This window comes from Macrobrachium rosenbergii, chromosome 6 (genome assembly GCF_040412425.1).
Source record: "Macrobrachium rosenbergii isolate ZJJX-2024 chromosome 6, ASM4041242v1, whole genome shotgun sequence".
Taxonomy (NCBI): Eukaryota; Metazoa; Arthropoda; class Malacostraca; order Decapoda; family Palaemonidae; genus Macrobrachium; species Macrobrachium rosenbergii.
Genome location: NC_089746.1, coordinates 57,936,512 through 57,959,011, shown reverse-complemented (window position 1 = coordinate 57,959,011; position 22,500 = coordinate 57,936,512). Strand labels below are relative to the sequence as shown.

The following is a 22,500-nucleotide window of genomic DNA, read 5'->3' as shown; positions in this document are numbered from 1 at the left end:
GCGCCCCCCCCCCTTTCACCCACATGCGCGCACACGCACACAGTATGTGCCAACGGTGGTTATTCATCCAAGCTGTGACCACACATATTCCTTAGCCAAAATGATAGTGAGACTTTCTATGTAGTGAAGTTAATAATAATAATAATAATAATAATAATAATAATAATATTATTATTATTATTATTATTATTATTATTATTATTATTATTATTATTATTCCTTCAAATGAATAACAATTCAAGCGGAATAATCCTAAAACTACATCAACTAAATTAGTCTTGAACGGAGTGCAACCCTCATGCAAATAAAGACGAAATCAAGAATTAGCAAATAAATTGTCATCGACAAATCGCTAAAGCAGCGCACTTCCAAAGGCAAAACTGATCCTGTAGATACGAAGCTTTGTCAATAGTCACGTAGGTTAATGCAACCCGTGTCCATCAGTACCTGCCCGCATGCAATACTCATGGAAATGCCAATCTCGGGCGAGCAAACATCCATTTGCCATAGCATCCCATTGTATGCCTTTCCATATTTCGCGTTTTTTAAACGTTTCCTTTGTGACTCGTTCGTTTCTTGTAATTGCTGTTACCTGATGAACACCTCGACCTCATGTTATGCAGTGTTGTTTTATTGCGTGTCTTATGCCCATTTTCGTGCGGCCTCAGGTATGAGGTTCTTTTGCTTGTTGTTACGCCCACTGGTGTGTGTGTGTGTGTGTGTGTGTGCATGTATATATATGTAAATGTACGTATCTGCAATGTATTTATAAATATATATGTGTGTAAATGTATTATGTATATATTTAAATATATACATACATACATACATATATATATATATATATATATATATATATATATATATATATATATATATATATAAATATATGTACATATATAAATATACATATACGTATAAATATACATACAAAGACATAGATTCGAATTATATATATTATAAACACATATATAACTCCAAAAGACATAGATTCGAATTATATATATATATATATACATATATATATATATATATATTTATATATATATATATATATATATATATATATATACAGTATATTTAAATTATATATATATATATATATATATATATATATATATATATATATATATATATATATATATATATATATATTATATTATAAATAAGGCATGGCGCTCATGACATGTGGAGTGGAAACCTTGACAAACATACTACTAGCCTTCAGCGCCCATAACCCATTGCCGACTGCACCGAACTGCTACGGTTTGTTGCAAGTCTCGGTAGCTCGCCGTTCTTTTTATACGTGCTTTAGACGGCTTGGGTTCGGGAGGTCTCATAGCGGAAAGAAACGCTGTCAGAAAGCGCTTTCACTTTTAGGCGAACATTAGAGGAGCCCAGCGCAGCGCTGGAGTTTTTGTTAATGGAACAAGTTTTAATCCTCGTCTTAACATTTTAAAACTTACTTCAGAAATGAATGAAATCACACGGCGTGTTTAAATTTGCTTTATAGATTTTTGTTCAAAAAATTGTATATATATACATACATATATGTATTTATATATAATATATGTGTATATATATATAATATATATATATATATATATATATATATATATATATATATATATATATATATATATATATATATATATATATATATATATATATATATATATTATATATATATATATATTAGATGTGGAAAAGAACACAGAAAGATCGGAATTAAGGCGTGGTATCCATTGATGATTATAAACACTTTTGTACGTGATTCATTTATTGCACATTACCACAGGTAAAAAAATAAGAGACGGGGTGTATAGGTCCTGACCGGTTTCGTCTTTATTTCCAAGCCATTGACGAAGGAATGATACACAGTATTGGAATAAGCCGTCAGAGATTTTGCAGACGCCCTCGCTCAAAAAAAAAAAAAAAAAAAAAAAAAAAAAAAATATATATATATATATATATATATATATATATATATATATATATATATATATATATATATATATTCTTAGGAAGTAGCACTGTGCTCCTTGCACTCGCTACTGAAATGTAGAAAGGGTGGGGCCGGAAACGTAGAGCCTTCTGTTCTCAGCAGTTCTTTAGGCACGAGGTTGATGGCCTTCCCCCCAGTTCCCGACTCTAGGTGATTCTTGTACCCATTCTTTGCTTTATTAATATTTTGGGGCGGGATGTCTGGACAAAACCAGGGATCTTACGAATGCGAGTATTATGCTTTCCCCCTATTAGCTACGGCACGTCCATTATTATTATTATTATTATTATTATTATTATTATTATTATTATTTTTTATTTTTTTATCCATCTTAATGGCGAAGTAATTATTATTATTATTTATCTAAATAGCGAAATAATAAATAATAATAATAATAATTATTATTATTATTATTATTATTATTATTATTATTATTATTATTATTATTATTAATGTAAATGGCGAAATAACATGTAACAAGCGGGAGGCTAATAATTATTCGTGAAAGAATTTCCCCACTGAATGGAACACCCGTGTATATGAAGACGCAGAAAACCGAACAAAATGCGCACGAGCGAAATAGAGAACGTCATTGGTCCGATTCGGACAAAATGTTCAGGTGGGAATCGCATGGCGATTTTTGTGGCCGCCGTGTTGAGACAGACAGAAGAGGACCAAGCATTCGCTTCGACTCATTTCTTGCTCTCTGTCTAATCGCTTTAGATCCGTCCAGTTTGACGGGTTGCTTTCTGCTCCTCCCGTCTCTCTCTCTCTCTCTCTCTCTCTCTCTCTCTCTCTCTCTCTCTCTCTCCTGAATCTTCCTCTCTCTCTCTCTCCTCTCTCTTTCTCTCTCCTCTCTCTCTCTCTCCCTGAATCTCTCTCTCTCTCTCTCTCTCTCTCTCTCTCTCTCTCTCTCTCTCTCTCTGAATCTTTCTCTCTCTCTCTCCTGAATCTTTCTCTCTCCCCTTCTCTCTCTCTCTCTCTCTCTCTCTCTCTCTCCTCTCTCTCTCTCTCTCTCTCTCCCTGAATATTTCTCTCTCTCTCTCTCTCTCTCTCTCTCTCTCTCTCTCTCTCTCTCTGAATCTTCCCTCATCTCTTTCTTTCTCCCTCCCACCTTACGCTTTTTCTCTCCACCCCTTTATCAGAGATCCTCTTTAGTCTGCCTTTTCAACTTCGTGCTTTTGCCGATGGCTCAACCGTCCATGTTTCCTCTTCCTTCAGGTGGAGTTTCGTTCAGACAGATATTTATATGATGATTTATAGATTTTTTTTTCTCTAATTATCTTGTGTGGTTAAGTCTTGTTAAGGCTGGCTTACTAGTTAATATTATCCTTTCTTTTTTGCATGACTCACATGCTTTTGTTCTTAATGCCCCATGGTGTATTTATTTATTTATTTTTCTTTTTGCCTGAAAAATGTGAAAGTCGTAAGATTTCCATGAAGTGTTTCGATGTTTATTTAAATATACGTATGTTCATACGTACATACATATATATGTATATGTGTATGTGTACGTATAAATACACATATGTTTATGTATGAATACACATGTACATATACAATTGCATACGAGTATATACACACACACATACGTGTGTATTTATGTATCCGCAGTTGATGAAGAGCCATATTCCCTAGTATTTATGAATATACAAAAAGGACTTTGGGGTTCATACTTGAGAGCATGACATTGTTTAAACGGGTACATGTTTTTGAATATGCTTCATTGTGTTTGAGTGCGTTGTCTTCGGCATATGACCTTTAATCACCGTGTAACCCTAACCCAATATGAGCCAATCATATACGAAATCGGTCAAAGATTTTTCTTATTTTTTTTCTCTTATTTTTATTATGCCATTTGGGTGTTCTTGATGGCGTTGACCTACCTGTTCATTCGTCCATCCGTCAGTCGTTTTGTCATTTCTGTTGGAGAGAGAGAGAGAGAGAGAGAGAGAGAGAGAGAGAGAGAGAGAGAGAGAGAGAGAGAGAGAGATTTAATTTCATTTTTGCCGTTTGAGTGTATTTGATTTTTACTTTGCATCCATCACCATCTGTCCGTCTACAATTGTGTATGTGTGTGTGTGTGTGAGAGAGAGAGAGAGAGAGAGAGAGAGAGAGAGAGAGAGAGAGAGAGAGAGAGAGAGAGAGAGAGAGAGAGAGAGAGAGAGATTGGTCCTGTTTTTCTTTATTTTTGCTAATTGGGTGAGCTTGATGACTTTTGACCTCCCTGTCTACCTATCCATCATTGAGAGAGAGAGAGAGAGAGAGAGAGAGAGAGAGAGAGAGAGAGAGAGAGAGAGAGAGAGAGAGAGAGAGCTTCTTTTTGTGACATTTTAAAACCTCGAAGCTTGATGATGACCTTAGCGATAACGGCTTTTCGGGAAGATAGCAGCAGCAGGGGCAGGAGGAGGAGGAGGAGGAGGAGGAGGAAGGCGCGCATGCTCGCCCCCTTGCACTTGAACTGCTATTAGATTTGGCTCCGAAGGAAACGAGATCGAAGGGAACCCATAAATTTTTCGCCTATTTATTTATTTATTTATTTATTTTTTTTTTTAGTTTTTTAGTTTTTTTTTTTTTACTTTCTCGAATGGTGTCTTTAGCGGTAGATTTCGTGTTTGTTTTAATTTGTAGGATCCTGTTTTTTTTTGTGTTCAGTGCTAAAGTGAAGTTATTTTTTTTTCCTCTTCGGTGTGCGCGTGAGTGCGTAAGCGAGAGAGAGAGAGAGAGAGAGAGAGAGAGAGAGAGAGAGAGAGAGAGAGAGAGAGAGAGATTGGCTTAACCCACATTTTGTAAAGTGCTGATTTGGAATATCGAGTTATAGAGAGAGAGAGAGAGAGAGAGAGAGAGGTTTTGTGTGTGTGTGTGTGTGTGCACATGTCAAGATGGGTGTGCACATGTTTCAGGGGCACGATGATGATGATGATGATGATGAGGAGGAGGAGGACGAGGAGGATGGTGATGAGGACGAGGATGATGATGATGATGATGATGATGATGAGTGCACATGCTCTGGGGAGCGTTTGTGTGTGTGCACATGCTCGGGGCGTCGGCAGCGGACGGGGCATGCGGGGCGCGGTGTGTTGGAGTATTGATCGACACGGCGGTGAGAGAGAGCGTGGCCGGTCGGCTATTGATCGCCAGCGCTGGCAGAGCAGACGCCGCCGCGTCGCCTCAACGTGAAGGACTTAGTCGCCGTTGTCGTGTGTTGTGGTGGTGCCCCCCACACTACTACTACTACTACTACTACTACTACTACTACTACTACTACTACTACTACTACTGCCGCTGCTGCTCCTACTATTGCTACCACTACTACTAATACTGCTGACCACTACTGATACTACTCCTACCACCACCATTTAAACTACTACTGTTACTACTACTACTACTACTGCTGCTGCTGCTGCTACTACTACTACTACTACCACTACTACTATCCCCCCCTCCCCACTCAAGTTATCAACTGCTTGCCGCTGCTAAACATTACTGCTGCTGCATTTCAACTCCCGTGCTGTTGCTGCTGTCTGCTGCCGCCACTACTTATACTACCTGTGGTGTGTGTGAATGTGTGTTGCGTCTATATAACCTGTGAAAACCGACCTCTCTCTTCCCTTTGGGCCTCTCTCGCCCTCTCGAAAGGAAAATTAGATGTTAGGGGGAAATTGAGGCCGAGAAGAGAGAGTGAGAGTGAGAGAGAGAGAGAGAGAGATAGAGATAGAAAGATTAATAAAAAAGATATATAGATATATTCGTGGAAAAGGACGATTGTGATGGTGGTGCCTTCTTGACCCTACCAGGAGACACAAGAATCAGAAGAAGAAGAGGAGAAAGAAGAAGAAGAAGAAGAAGAAGAGGAGGAGGAAGAAGAAGAAGAGGAGAAGTAGAAGAGGGTTGAAAGGAGGAAGGAACTAACAAACCCGAACGACACAAGGAGGTGGAAGAAGAAGAAGAAGAAGACGAAGCAGGAGAGGAGGAGGAGGAATAACAATAAGACCGATCCCAAGTGTGCGTGTGTATGTGTGTGTGTGTGTCTGTGTTGCGTGACATCGTCGCTGCTACTGCTATTGTTAACCATCACTGCTACTACTACTATTACTATTACTGCTGCTGCTGCTGCTGCTGCTAGTGGTGGTACAAGTGGACCTCCCTTCCCCCCCCCCCCTCGAAAAAATTGACCTCGCGCGCCCCCTTACGAGCTTGACCTGTAGCAGCTGTTGATAGCGCGGGCAGGCAATCATGGCCGCGCCCTAGTGTTGTTGGCCTTCTCCAGCCCCCGCCACCGCCGTCGCCCTCGTGTGTGTGTGTCTCTCTCTCTCTCCACAGCGTCCTCCTGCAGAGGTGTTTTTTTTGTCAGTGCCAGTGGGCTGTGCTGCGCCCCCGTTGGGAGTGTGCCCTCCTGAATCACACTCGCTCGCCCGCCCCCGCCGCCGTCGTCGACGCTGAAAGCTTTTTTTTTTTTTTTCGGGGAAAAGGCAACACGGCTTACTGTATAGCCATACAGCTGTATCACGCCTGCCAAGGTATTTGCCACGCCCACCGCCTCTCTTGGTAAATAAGGCTCGTGTTCGATTTTTTTTTTTTTTTTTTTGTAGGTCTTTAGCATCTTTTTTTTTCGTAGGTTAATTACAGTCATCCATTTTCACTGTTCAGATGTAATTGTTTTCTGTGATCATTGATACTTCAGAGGGACGCCTGCTCTCTCTCTCTCTCTCTCTCTCTCTCTCTCTCTCTCTCTGTAATAGTCCTTTTTGTGGGTTAAGAGGCTATCCTCGACCTTTAGAAAAATCATTAGAGAAACTTCCGTCCTTAAGAGGGGAAATTTGGAAGGGGGGGGGGGATTCGTACCATAAGTCGCCAAAAAAAAAAACAATAAAATAAAAATCCATATTTTCTGTTTCGATTCCATGTTTTCGGAATATGGGAATTCATTCAGGGTTTCAAAAAACATGATAGAATTTCATTATAGTATATTGATGGGCTCATGTACTGCCATTTCCCCCATCCCTCCTTTCAAATACAGAATACATAACACAGCTTGCTGTTTCTTTGGCCATATTTTATTAATTGAGTTTTATGAGATAGCTTTCCTAGCTTATTTGTGGGATAAGTGAAGATAAAAGCTTTCCCAGCTTATTTGTAGGATAAGTGAAGATAAAATAAGGGCGATTTGTATCTAAATTACATTTTGTAGTGTTTTAGTTTTGGAAAATTCATTTTTCATGTCCTCAATAGTTTTATGGAATCGGCGAGGCTATGTTGATGGGAGTGATTGCATCTGAAGAGGGCCACTTAAACGGGAATCACTCTTTGAAATATCTGATGACAATTCACGCGTGATTTTCAGTGGAAATACTTTAGATCTCTTTCGCTGCATCGAAGCGAAATTGTCCAATTTTCCCTTGACTTTTGATAAACCAGCTAAAGCTAGCCGTCCATCTTGACTGAACAAACTGACTCGTGGCTCCTCTCGGCTTAAAATCGTAGCTGTTTCGCTTTTACTGTCAGGGTAATCATAATCCTTGAAATGTTGGTACGATGTTTTTTTCGTGAAAGATGACATCTCAGGGTTGTCCGTTCATTGAGTAATTTTTTAAAGGTAAATCGAGTTATATATAATTATTGTAAATTATGAAACGGTAGAGATAATTAGGCAAATTTCATGGGCTCCCCGAAGTGCCTTCTTCAGACAAGTGGACTTGGACCGGTTTTAATTGAATTCACCTCTCTCTCTCTCTCTCTCTCTCTCTCTCTCTCTCTCATCTGTATATATATATATATTTATATTTATATATAATAATGTGTGTGTTTGTGTAAGTATTTGTGTGTATATTTATATAGTATATATATATATATATATATATATATATATATATATATATATATATATATATATATATATATATATATATATATATATATATATATGTGTGTGTGTGTGTGTTTGTGTGTACGCTCATATGCAAAGCGCTTATATTTATACTGGCATGTAAATGGCTTCTAATCGCCACATTACTTGAATTTTTATGTTGGAGCAGAAACCCAAAGGGAATTGTGTCAGTCGGTCTCGAGGTACAAACCATATTATGGCATTCTGTTTAGTTTAGCGTATTTGGAAAATAGCTTCTTCTTCTTTTGCTTTCCTGGCGAATTAGACTCCGACATAATGTTTGGAATTAAGGTCCGAAGTACGGTTTGAAAAATTTAGCTTCTCTCGGGCAACTTTTATCCCTAATTAGAATTCTGTGGGAATTAGAGATGTAAGTTAAATTTCAGCCTAAATTTAAGTCGTATGGTAGGTTAAAGTTTGACCTAGAATCCCAGATTAATGTTCTGTAATAATTAGATTCCTAAATTTAGATCTTTTGTGGAACCAGGTTCTTAATGTAGAAGTTATCGGGAGGAAATCTATCTCCAAGCTAAGAATATATGAATTAGATTTCCCAATTAGAATTTTGGGGACGTATATAAAGGTTGATAAAATTATTAGCGAATTAGATTCCCTGGGTACATTTTATGGCGAAAGTAGATAACATATTAGAAGAATAATTCTTGTAAGGTTAGATTGCGTTTAGTTAGGTTCCAAAGCTAGAATTCTTGTAGAACTGCGTCCGTAAATTGATATTCTTTGGGGTTTAGCTTTCTGAGCATGGAATTTGAGGAATTAGTCTCAAATTAGAAAGCCTTGGAAATTAGAATAATAGGTTCGAAGCCTTTCCATATGAGATTCTCGAGCTCTTTGGAGTTAGAATCGGGAGTAGGAGGATTGTTAGAACATGGTTTGTTTGGGTCGAATTCGTGGGAAATTAGATTCGCATATAAATCCCTAAATTGAAAATCTTGGGAATTAAAGAATCCAGAGTTGGAATAATAGCCAGTTTAGATTTGTGTAGACAGAATTCGTGAGAAATTAGATTCTTATAAAGATTCCTACAGCGATTATCTTGGGAATTAGAGAATCCAGAGTTGGAATTATAGCCAGTTTAGATGTGTTTAGACAGCTTTTGGTGGAAAATTAGATTCGTATTAAATGCGTAAGATGAAAATCTTTGGAACTAGAGAGTCCAAAGTCGGAATTACCGTCAATTGAGGTTTGTATAGACAGAATTTGTGGCGAATTAGATTCCTATATGAATCCTGTAGATAAAAATCTTGGGACGTAGAGAATCCAAAGTTGGAATTATCGCCAATTTAGATTTGTGTAGACAGAATTCGCGATGAAGTTCGAATTCCCAGTACCCCGATCGAAACTAGTGTATTTCATGACCTCTTTTCTGCCTGGGTTTATTGACGTGAAAGCAGAAACTATTCTCTCTCGTGTATTGGATAGCTGGCGTTCTTGCCGTCCCAGCTCTGGATAAAAAGGAGGTGGGGGCGGTCGGGGAATGGAGGGGGCGTTGAGTTCAAGTGGAGAAAATTGAAAGTGAGCGTTACTTTAGATTGTAACCAGCCTTAGTGGTCTGGTGTTAGCGAGAATTGGGTTCTTGGTGAGGCACAAAATGCTTGTATGTATGTATGTATGTATGTATGTATGTATGTATTTATAATGTTTACATACATGTATGTATATATATATATATATATATATATATATATATATATATATATATATATATATATATATATATATATATATATATTGATGATGTATCAATTGCACTGGTATAATACAGGAACATTATTGCAAATGGCCATCATCATAAATGATATCTTTTTTTTGTTGTGAAAATATCCATGATATCTGATGTTTGCAGTAGAAGTAATAGCAGCACCAACAGTTGTTAATTATTGTGTCATCATACTGTCGCCCCTTTGACTCGCATGTTGTAAGCACGAACATTATCGACTTATATTTTTTATGTCCCCTACGAAAATTTACTCCTTTTCGATAATGGTAACCTTCTAAGGTGATTCATTCACGGCCCGAAAAATGGAGTATGAATTTGGCAATATCCATAGTAATGGTTTTCGTCAGAAGCCGTTCTATGGGGAAAGGTGTTATAAAAAAAAAAAAGATAGCTCGACAAATCGACCAGAATAGGTCGCTCTCTGACTTTCCTCGCGCAAAAGCCTATGTCTATTCACCTTTCCAGCGCTCGCTAATGCTCTGTAACTCTATTAGTACTTCACATATCCCCTTCCTCACAAAAAAAGATAAAAAAAAAAAACCGCATTTCTCGGGCTGCACGACTATTGGGTAAATCGATGTGGTGTGTGTGTGAGAGAGAGAGAGAGAGAGAGAGAGAGAGAGAGAGAGAGAGAGAGAGAGAGAGATTATACAACTCTATAGTATTAAGGAAGACGGTGATTTGATTTTATTCCCTTAATTAATGAAGTTTCGTGAATAGTTGATGTGAACTTTATCTACTGAGTCTACAGGTACAGCGAGAAAGTGTTGACAGACTAAGCATATTCCGATATGTGTATAGGTGTGTGTGTGTGTGTGTGTACACTTTATGTAGTGAGTTCGCATGTCTGTATGTGTATTTTTATTTGTGTGCGTAAGTGGAAGAGCTGTTTTGCACTGATATCGAATTATTGAATGTCGAGGGTGCGAGACCATCTTCTACGTAAAACGGCCGAGTTCAAAGCCGCACCGATATTATAATATTTCTGAGATCTGTCTTGGAAGATTCGCGTCAGTCCCCGGATTAGATTTCATTCTGAGAAAGTTTGTGCGGTGAGCGGTAAGTTCTGCGCAAGAAAGAGTAGGTTTTATTTCAAAGTGCTAGTCAATAAACGTTTGCTGTGCTGTAAAATAAGTAGGCTAGGCAAGGTAGCAAGTTTGCTATGTAAGAAAAATTGTTGTATGAAAGGCTGCTTTGCAAGAAAGTTAATGTTTTAGGGAAGAGAGTCAATGCAGGGTGCAGAAAGTGTGTCATAAAGGACGAAAGTGTGGTGTGCAATTAAGTAAATGTGCTATGTAATTAAGTAAACTTTCAATTAAGAAAGTAAATTTACTGTGCAAAAAAAGCAAGCGTGCTATGCAATCAAGACAACGCTCCATTAAGAAAGAGTGCTTTGCAAGGAAGTAGGCGGGCTGTGCAATAAAGTAAACTTTCCATTAAGAAAGTAAGTGTGCTGTGCAAGAAAATTAAGCACGCTGTGCAAAGAAAGTGTGGTAAGCAGTAGAGTAATGAACATTGCGTTGTTAAGACAAGTAACTCTGCTGTGCAGGAAACTGGTATGGAAGTAATTGTGGTGTTCAAGCAACTCCTTGATTTCATCTGCTTAACACCTGTAATTGTCATTGTGCGTGAAGTCGAACCGTCCTTGTATGGAATGCTGTTGCTTCTCTCTCTCTCTCTCTCTCTCTCTCTCTCTCTCTCTCTCTCTCTCTCTCTCTCTCTCTCTCTCCTTTTACTCTTCAGGACAAAAGTGAATCCGAAGCCTTCTCCTCTCATTAGTAACCTGGGTCTTACTCATCTTGGACTCGCTCCAAATCCTTCCTGGGGTCACCTCAATCCTTTTCCTATGGATATTACAATGGATGCTGTTGATCTGTGTGTGTGTGTTCTCTCTCTCTCTCTCTCTCTCTCTCTCTCTCTCTCTCTCTCTCTCTCTCTCTCTCAATCCTTTTCCTGTGGATATTACAATAGATGCTGCTGATCTCTCTGTGTGTGTATATGTGTGTGTATATATGTGTGTGTGTGCGTGCGCGCCCCACTTGGCAATGGTCTAGCTTTCATCAGTAAGGGGGGCTTTGTATAGATTGTAAACTCGGGATTTTTCTATTCTCCATCTTCCTCGCCTCATAAATTGGGAACATTTTTGTTTTCTCATTTTCCGGGAATCGTCTGTGTCCATTAAGAGTAAGCGGTTCTGTCACTTAGGCTCTCTCTCTCTCTCTCTCTCTCTCTCTCTCTCTCTCTCTCTCTCTCTCTCTCTCTCTCTCTCTCTCTCTCTCCAGATTGAAGATGTTCCGGCCCTCCTCGGTTTCGATCTCGTTGCGTTGGAGGAATATTTAAATGAGTCCCTTTATTTTAAGATGACCTTACGATCTGTTTTTTTTTTCATTATTATTATTATGATGAAGACCCCTTCCTCCCATCCTTTTGAATTAGCGGCTTTTCACCTTCCCCCTCTACTTCCTAAAGAATACATTGGTCACAACTACAGCCCCCCCTCCTCCTCCTCCTCCTCCTCCTCCTCCTCCTCCTCCTCCTCCTCCTCCTCCTCCTCCTCACACCTACAATTGTAATATTCATCACTGCAGCCCCTCTTCTCTTTCCTTCACTCCTCGTCATCTTTGGCCTACTCCGTCCTCACTCCTCCTCCTCCTCCTCCTTCCTCCTCCCTCCTTCCTCCACCATCACCACCATCCTCCATCGTCCTCTGCCCGCTCCACCGTCCTCCTCCGTCCTCCTCCTCCTCCTCCTCCTCCTCAGCTTGACCTACTTCTAACCCCATCTGCTATTCAGCCGCCACCACAGCCGGCAACTTGCTATCTATTCTTGTTTTATAGATTTTTTTCCAGATGTTATCCTTGGGATATGTTCGTCGGATATTCTTATCTTGGATAAACCATTCGACCTTGTGTTTTGGTCTCTGAATTTCATGTCTTAAGGTGGATTCATTTATGCCTAAGATTGATCTTCTCTCTCTCTCTCTCTCTCTCTCTCTCTCTCTCTCTCTCTCTCTCTCTCCGGCGCTGTCGCTCTCTTTACACCATACATCAACGGGCAAGGCTTCTTCTCCACGAACATTGACGCTAGATAAATGTATGTAGAGACTCTTCGCAATTTATTCCCCAGAACTCTATCTCTCGCACTTATACCCGTCTGGTATGAAGATAATGATAACCTCCCCTAATGAGTTGTTGTTAAAAATCTCTCGATAACCTTGGTCGATAACATTGGCAATGTACAGCCGGTTGATAATGACAAACGACCTCTCGTCAGCAGTGAGTGCGCTGAAATCCGTCGATATTCACACGCCAGATTTCACATCAAATCAGTCGGTATTCGTTAAGTTCGGGCGGATTTTACGTGAAAGCGCTCGGGGGCGTCGTTCAGTCGGTGGCCCTGTGCCTTGGGAGATTTGAAAAAAATGAGAAGAATATTTTGAGGCGGTGATTCATGTGACTTACTGATTCATTCGCGAAGAATGCTCTCTCTCTCTCTCTCTCTCTCTCTCTCTCTCTCTCTCTCTCTCTCTCTCAGAGAAATGAAAGAGGACTGAATAAATTGCGAGTATGTTGGGCGTTTTCTACAACCCTCAGATGAGTAACATCGTGTTAGTATAGAAAGATTAGAAAAGAAGGGGCGGCAGAAAAATTGAGTAAAGAGTGAAAGGCGAGTAATCAACGAGGGCAAGAAAGATCTCATAAGTCTTCGACGAAAATGATAAACTTACTGACAATTTTTGGACGGTTTTTCTTTTACGGAAAGATAATCACGAAGCTCTCGCAAGGCTTAGGAAGGAAGCCATTTGCCTGAAAGGCTCAATTGTCATTTACGTGTAGCAACCTTGGAGGGATTAGTGACTGTACTGCATAGGCTAATTAGTCGTATATACCAAAGAAAAATATTCATTAGCAGATATTGATTATATAGGAAGTACATGCTGCTCTGTCAAATTATTTTGTGAAAAACATGAAAAAGGATTCATAGTCTATTTATATATGAAAAAATATACGCTGCTCAGAAGATATATATGTTCGTGATATTGATTTTTTCTAAGGTACAAGAGCCAGTAGGGCCAGCAATCGAATACTGTCATTTAGCCTACGTAAAAAAAGTAAAAAAAAAAAAAAAAAAATACGACTGAAGCTTATAGAGTTTCATCTTATGACTTGAAAAATATGCAACAAAACAGAGCAAGGAAGAGAATTCCGAATCTTTATGCTGAAGATATTTAGGCGAATATCACGAGTTCAGGGACTTTCAGGCCGACTGATATTTTAGGAATGTTAATTTATTTAATGGTTATGAATAATGCAGTTTTTCCTCGGGAGATATGGCAAAGTTATCGATTATTTTTTTGTCACCATATATATATATAATATATATGTATATATATATACATACATGTATATATGTATTACATAATGTATATATGTTATATATATAGATATGTATATATATATATATATATATATTTATATATACATGTATGTATACATATATATATCTATATATTTATATATACAGTATATATATAGACATATATATATATATATATATATATATATATATATATATATATATATATATATATATATATATATATATATATATATATATATATAATACACACACATACACACACACGCTTTTCCTGCTGAGTGCTGTCCCAATGATCACTTCCCAACTCATCTTTACTCTTTTACTCTTCGCTCACCAATCGAAATGACTGCAATTGTTCGACATGGCGTCTCTTCCATGTTAAACAGCTTTCCGTTGGAGGGCGCGCGGGCGCATTGTGTGCGTACAATGATAGCACTGGGACGCTTTGTGCATTTTAAGTTTTAGGCTTTTATTTTACTTAATATGTGAACTGACCTTACATTTGTTTGCGCAGCTTTGGAAATGGTAATGGTATTTACTCTGAAGGGAGCTTTAGCACATTGTATTTGCTCTCATAACCCTCTTTCGAAAATACTACCCGTCAAGTTTCGCATATATTGTGCCATTTGTACTACTCTGTTCTTACTAAATTGTCTTACTGAGGGCCCTTATATCTGTTGGTGCATTGTCACTGTATTGTGTTTTTAGTCTTTTAATGGATACTAAATCTTCTTCGAACTGGGGTGAAAGATATTAGCTCTGTCATCCGCGAGAGACAGCCTTGTGGAACCATGACTGAATACCATGAGTGAACATCAAATCGGCGAAGTGGGAAAAGAATTTTTAAAGTTATCTGAGGTTTTACGAATTGACGGTCCGAAAGAAACGTATCACGCTTCTCACTCGTCTGTACTAGACAGATTTCGTCGTGCATGGAATTGTGGTTTTGAAAAATGTCAAGTTTTCCAGGAGTATAAGAATGTGGGAGATAAATTACTAGTGATAGACTTTTATTTACATTCGCCCCCGTCACTTAACCATCGGCTGTCACGTCTGTTAATGGCTGTCGTTACTTCTTGACCTGTGTTGTTGTTTTCGCTTATTTGAAAACAAATGTCGTCTTTGCCCTAGGTGTTTTTTTTTATAATTGTGCTTTTCTCTTCTCTCGATTGCACTGATACACAGATGTATAATTTTAATTCTTTGTGGTTTCAGCGTTTGTATGATTCAAGTGGTTTTCTGTTTCAGTAGCCTACTGTGAGTACAATACATAAGTAAATGCATTTAAAAGTATACTCTGATACACAGATGTTTTTAATTTGCTTAATGTATACTGTGTGTTCCCAGCGGCCAAGCTTTCAAAATTTCCGGGTACTTAAGAAAGATCAGTTGTGCACAGAATTTTCACATGACAGCACTGTACTGAAGATTCGTTTTTGTCGATTTTTTCTATAAATACAATTTGAAAATTCTCTCTCTCTCTCTCTCTCTCTCTCTCTCTCTCTCTCTCTCTCTCTCTCTCTCTCTCTCTCTCTCTCTCTCTCTCTCTCTCTCCTCGTCTAAATAAAGCATGCATAAAAGTAGCAAAATACAGTAATTTTAACTGGTTTTAATTTATTCATACCAGGAACATTTCAAAAAGATGTTTAATAGAGTTTTTTTTTTTTTTTTAGTTTTTCTTCATTACACTTCAGGAGTCTCAGTTGTCCAGTCACGAAGCCCCCGAGTTGATATAGCACTTGATTTTCTTTTGGGAAGGATTCAGCATTATTGTGTCTTGTGAAATCCTGGGACAAATTTCATTTTTCGTGGAGAATGGACTGCTTAAGTGTCATATACACACATATATATATATATAATGTGTGTATATAGTTATACATATATTTACACATATGTATATATATATATATATATATATATATATATATATATATATATATATATATATATATATATATATATTGTATTTTGATTTTAAATCACGTGATGATTATACCAACAAAGTTAGTGGCATAATAATATATATATATATATATATGTATATATATATATATATATATATATATATATATATATATATATATATATATATTATACTTTTACAAAATTGTGAGCTCAAGATTAACGGGCCCCCTCTGAATTTTGTTGATACAGATTTTCGAGTTATAATTCATCTACTTTGTTGAGCCTCCGATGTTTTGTCATATTTTCTTGACAGGCTGTCGGTTACTTTTCGAAATTTATATTTGGAGTAAAAACCTCGGGTTTATTTTTATTACATCGGCATTGTCACAGGTTTTAGTTGACGTTTTAAAATGTTTCGAGAACGCCCAATGTCATTATTATTATTATTATTATTATTATTATTATTATTATTATTATTATTATTATTATTATTCAGAAGATGAACCCTATTCATATGGAGCAAGCCCATAGGGGCCACTGACTTGGAATTCAAGTTTCCAACGAATATGGCGTTCATTTGGAAGAAGTAATGGAAACGATAGAAACAAACGTTTTTAATGATCACGTTTCACGTCCTCTGTCTTCTCACCCGATGTAGTTTCTTGCTTTTTCATTACGTTGCGGAATGGCCTTCTTGGGGGCGTTACTGAATCATTCATCCGTTATTTCAAGATGTCGCAGGTTCTGTCGAGGTAACATTTCGATGCTGAGGCAGAGGATCTAATCTTGCCGTTAGAGATTTCTATTTTTCAGTTTTCTGTAAAGGAAAACTGTTGAGATGGCTGTCTGCCTGTCCGTCCTCACCTTTTCCTGTCCGCCCTCAGATCTTAAAAATTGCTGAGGCTAGAGGGCTGCAAATTGGTACGTTGATCATCCAACCTCCAGTCACTAAACGTACCAAATTGCAGCCCTCTAGCCTTAGTAGATTTGATTTTATTTAAGGTTAAAGTTAGCCATGATCGTGCGTCTGGCACCACTATAGGTGCCAGCAACACAAGCCACCACCGGGTGGCGGCTGAAAGTTTGATGGGCCTCGGCTGAGAGTTTCAGGGGCCGTGGCAGAGAGTTTCACGCAGCATTATACGCTGTACAGAAAACTTCGGCGCTTATTTCACTTTTTTTTTTTTTTTGTGAAATATATGTTTGGATTTCTGCTTTTGGAGTAGGAATTGATTATTTTATCCAAGGCCGGGAGGAATGATGTTAGGAAGAGCATCCGTCCTTAAGACATCTGCCAAAATATAGATAGAAATGAGCCGATGAGATAGTTTATAAACGACGGGAAGTGGCCCATTCAGAACAGCTACCCCGACCAGGGATTATGCCGAGAAGAAAGTGATTCATTTCTGCTTTTGCTTTAGTTTTCATTTTTCGCTCCTCCCTTTATTCTGGCGAAGAAAATGATCATTTGTCTTTTTCGTGTAAGAATAATTATGTGTTATGAACAACAGCGATAATAACATATCAAAGTGGAATTCAGCCTAAATCCTGGAAGCATATTTTGTCAAATTGTTTAGTTGAGAGTAACATTTTCAAGTTTTGCTCTATATCATGCGTAGTGCATTCTTCTGGAACTAATTGCAAGGTCATTACGTTAACCACCAAACTTCTACAGAATAATCCCCAAGAGAACAGAGAAGGGATAGTACAAAACAAAATGCGGCTTATTAAATTATTGATAACAATAAATCAATCAAATGCACATTTACATATATGTGAAATGCATTGTGGACATACGGCATACATCCCATTTTGCAGTTCCTTACGGAGGTTTTGTCGTATTGCCGAAGTTTCATAAATCTCTTCGTGCACTTCGTACTGTGGCCTTGAAAACGTGGTCTGACATTTCAGGTGGTTTAGCCTTAAAAAGGCGTTTCATATAATTTTCATAGTAGCTGGAGATTAGAAAGTCAGGCCGGTGAAAAGTTGATCATCATCTTTACGTCATGTCATCTTTTTAAGAAGTAGGCTTATCGCTTTCTTCATTGCTAGGCCCGCCTTTTTTTTTTTATTTTCACCTATTTTGGACCCAGAGCTAGATATAGTACTTAAAAATTTATCTTTTTTTTATATTAATTCAGCTAGTTTTGGTATTATCTGTCACGAATGCTACATCGCTTTATTATTACTTAAGGGGATTTCGTTGAAACTTTCAGAATTTTGGAATGAATATTTTCGGTGTGTAGGAATTGGAGGACCATCAAAAATACATAATTTTTATTATAAAACTCGTGAGTTAAAATGGATGGTAGTGTAAACATGATGCTATGAAGTCTCTTGTATTGTTTCCTTGATCGTGAGACATTAGCTGATCGAATGTCCCAATCTTGGGAATTTGAGACACAGGTTCCCGCCCTGAGGACTATGCGGCAGGAAGGATATTTATCCTCGCCACAATTCTCGATGAGGAATCTAATATGGGGCAGTTGTGCATCTTCGTTAGGTAGGCGGGCCACTTCAATAAATATTAAATTGTACACATATGCAATATGCGTATGTATAGATCGTGTATGTGAATACAGTAGATATGATTATACAGTACATTAAAAAAGGAAACTAAAAAAAATAAATAACTTTCAAAAGTAGTTTCATATGACAAGTATCTAAACATAAATGCACCCACACACACAATCACACTCACACACACACACACACATATGTGTGTGTGTGTGTTTTTGTTTGGATATTTGTCATATGAAACTACTTTTAATGTTATTTATAGTTTCCTTTTTCAATTTATTACGGCGTCAGTAACCTACGCGTTGTGGCGCCAGTTTTAGCAGCTATAATCAATCAGTCAGTCCTTTGTATTCAGGGTCATACCCCTCATAATAACATAAGGCACCGGTTTACATCTTTTATGTAGCACGTGTGTATATCTTTCAAGAAACAGCGCCACTGGGTATCTTGAGTGCCGAAGGTGTATGGCATGTCAAAATAGGTTGGATGTCCGTATAAGCAAGAAATCTAAACGGTGCTCGCTTTGGGTGTTTTATTTTTGAGGATTTTATCTTCGTTTATGGACTGAAATGAGTAGATAACTCATTCAGGTTGTTGTTGACTGCGTACTCTAACCTTCTTAATTGCGTCTATTTTTTATGCATTCATAAGTGATCAGAATTTTCTGATTGATATAGATACAGTTGACTCTCAGATATCTTAGACTCTCAGATATCTTAGGCTGTGTTGTTGGTCATGGTGGAATCTTGAAGGCAGTGTGTTTTGTCACTGGAATTCGCTAAATATCTCGAAGTTGTAGGTCCAAGCCCTTGTCTCATAATTACTCAGTGCCTCATTGGACGGGTTGGTATCGTTCTCGGCTAGCACTCTGCTGGGCCCGCTTTCGATTCTCCGACCGGGCAATGAAGAGTTAGTGAAATTTATTTCTGGTGATAGAAATTCGTTTCTCGTTATATATAATGTGGTTCGGATTCCACAATAAGCTGTAGGTCCCTTTGCTAGGTAACCAATTGGTTCTTAGCTCGTAAAATGAATCCAATCCTTCGGGCCCGCCCTAGGAGAGCTGTTAATCGGCTCAGTGGTCCGGTTAAACTAAGGTATACTTAACTTCCCCATTTGAGGCTCCCAGTCAATAGCAGGTAATTTATAATGCAATATTTTGGTATTGTACGGTGCAGAGGTATACTTACAACGGAGCGAAGGTCCTGATGCGTTAGGTAAGAAAGTCTTCATCACCTATTCCTCTTGTTACAAGTCATGAATAAGGGATTCACGGCGTCAGTGACCTTGGTAGTTCTGTCACCAGTTTGTAGTAGGGAATCAATGTACCATTCACATCAGCAGGATTTCTGTTCTCAGTTTCCTCTAGACCTGCAGGATGGCCGTTGAACTCAGTAACCAGATTCTTCAGTTTTTCGCCTGTTTATCTCTTTAGAACATTTGTGATATTTAGAAGTCGTCTATATTTGAGAAAATTCGTCGTGTTTGGCATTTATTTCAAAGTTCACTGTAGTTTACGTCATTGCAATATTCGCCTTTGCTCGTTGTTCTGGAGTGTATTTTAACTTTTCCTCTGATGGGGTGTCGCTTGGCATTTTTCTTCGTACTGTGTGCAAGGACGGCACTAATAATCGATATTTCATTGTGTGCAGAGTGTTCAGTCTTGAAAAGGCTTTCTAAAACAAGCCCCCAGACCCTGCAAGAACATTGTGTCAATGAACTTTTCATCTTAAGCGGTAGCAGATACTCCTGTACAAATCAGGCTCGCCAGAGAACCCCAAATCAATAAGTCGGTTAATCTATTGAAGGAGTCAAGAATTGCGGAAAAGCCTTATGGTTCAGTCTTTCAGACGTGAAAATTGACTAGTTTGTGGATTCCTAATGAAAAATTTGCATAGTCTTCTTTTCATACTGCCACGGCATAAATATTGATTCGGCCTTTTTTCCAGTTCCGTTGTAAACTGCTTTTCAGGTTTATTTTTCTTAAGGATATTAGGTTCTGCAGAAAGCCTCTTGGCAAGTTGATAGTCTTTCATGCTTGTTCCATATTCAGTGTTATTACTTTTTCAGTGTCATCATCATCACTGTCATCATCATCTCTACACACAATGAGCGATCAGTAGTTCCCCTGTTCGTGTCATGAGTGATTCATCAAAATTCTTGGGGTGCTTCCTTTCTGTGAATCTTGAATACCTTTGAGGATACTTTAAGATTATTGTCGTCATCATTCACAAAGGTTAAACTTACATAAATCACAGTTGCGTACATTTGTGGTGGGTAAAACCCCGAACATCTATAGCAATCGAAAAATGAGGAGAAGAGTAATAGATTTCCATAACAAAACAGTTTGAAAAGTGAATGTGACAGGTCGTGTATATTGGCAAATAGGAATGAATTTCAAACACTTGATTGGAAAATCAGCGTTGATTATTATTGTAAAACAGTAAGAAAGATAACCGTAAAAAAATTTGGTTGGGTAATAGTCAGACCATCGTTTCTTCTCTTAATTCCATGATGTCCTTTGTGTTGGATATCAAGCATCTCATTTTCTATAAAAATACAAATTGAAATTTTCCATCAAAATTGAAGTTTTTGAAGAACATTTTTTTTATATATTCTCTAGCTTCGACCCCTTAACATTCTCAATATAATATTTTAAACTGTCACATTTCACACCACCCATCTCACTCGATATCATTTCTTGACATTTCATTACAGCGCTGAATTGCTTCCTTGGGCCCGGTGCCTGGTGGGGGCCTCGGCCCCAAATGTGCTATACATCATCCATGGGTGTTTTTGACAAGAAATTGGACGGAGCTGCAGCATTATGGGCCCATTTTATGCTTTGTATATCTTCTTTTTGCTTATTTATCTTTTTTTTTTTTTTTAAGGACAGACGGCCAAAGCTGCCGAAATTGATTGGCCCGTCCTCGGAAAAGAGCATTGTGCCAGTGGATTTCACCCCCTGAAATAATGGTAGATTCCCGTCTACTAAAGAGTCTGTTTAATGATTCAGGAAACACCGAATAAAACGGAGAATTCTACATTTTGAAAGTGAATGGCGTGAAGGTTGATCAAACGAATTAACCCTCGAATTTGCGACTCCCACTCTGACACGATATCCTGAACTTTAGGGGTTTACATTTTGTTTCATTTAGTAAACACTGGACATGGAACAGAAAACGGCAAGCTGTTGGGAGGGGACGGAAAATAGATAACCGTGGACAGGGGACAAGGAATGGGAAACTGCAAACTGTAGGCAAGGGACAAGGAACGGAAAACGGCAAACTGTTGGGAGGGGACGAAAAACAGATAACCGTGGACAGGGGACAAGGAATGGAAAATGGCAAATTGTAGACAAGGGACAAGGAACGGAAAACGACAAACTGTAGACACGGGACGAGGAACGGCAAACTGTAGACAAGGGACAAGGAACGGAAAACGACAAACTGTAGATAGACAAGGGACAAGGAACGGAAAACGACAAACTGTAGATAAGGGACAAGGAACGGAAAACGGCAAACTGTAGACAAGGGACGAGGAACGGAAAACGGCAAACTGTAGACAAGGGACAAGGAACAGAAAACGGCAAACTGTAGACAAGGAACGGAAAACGACAAACTGTAGACAAGGGACAGAAAACAGATGACAAGGGACGGAAAATAATGGGAAGTAACGAAAAGGACTGGAAAACAGGGCGTACAAGCAGAAAGTGAATGGCATTTAGAACTCGAGCAAGAAGAAGCCCTCCGTCGGGGATGCTCCAGGCGCAGAGGCCGGAGGACGCTTTATCAATGCGCACTTCACGGTAAAATTAGGACGACGTTTAAAGAAGAAAAGGAGCCTTCTCTGAAAGAGGGCTTTTAAGTCCTTTCTCTCTCTCTCTCTCTCTCTCTCTCTCTCTCTCTCTCTCTCTCTCTCTCTCTCTCTCTCTCTCTCTCCCGTTTTATTTGCCTTGTCGCTTTTGTTCTTTGGCCGAGCTTAGCAAATCGGCTTCGTCATTATGAGCTTACTTATTCTTTGCCACAAGAACCATAGGAGTTCGTAATATGTGTCTTGATAGTT

At 38.4% G+C, this 22,500-nt stretch overlaps 1 protein-coding gene across 40 annotated transcripts in view; it reads left to right on the top strand.

Moving 5' to 3' along the window:
- Positions 1 to 22,500, top strand: part of PMCA (plasma membrane calcium-transporting ATPase 3) — a 476,515-nt gene that overhangs the window by 211,527 nt on the left and 242,488 nt on the right. Inside the window, exon 1 of one of the 40 annotated variants that reach the window (XR_010853406.1) lies at positions 5,088 to 6,553. The exons of 38 other annotated variants lie outside the window; for them this stretch is intronic. The gene's annotated coding sequence lies outside the window, so the exon portion shown is untranslated. Of the gene's footprint in view, positions 1 to 5,087; positions 6,554 to 22,500 lie in introns of those variants that run through there. One more of the 40 variants, XR_010853413.1, reaches the window with a different exon arrangement.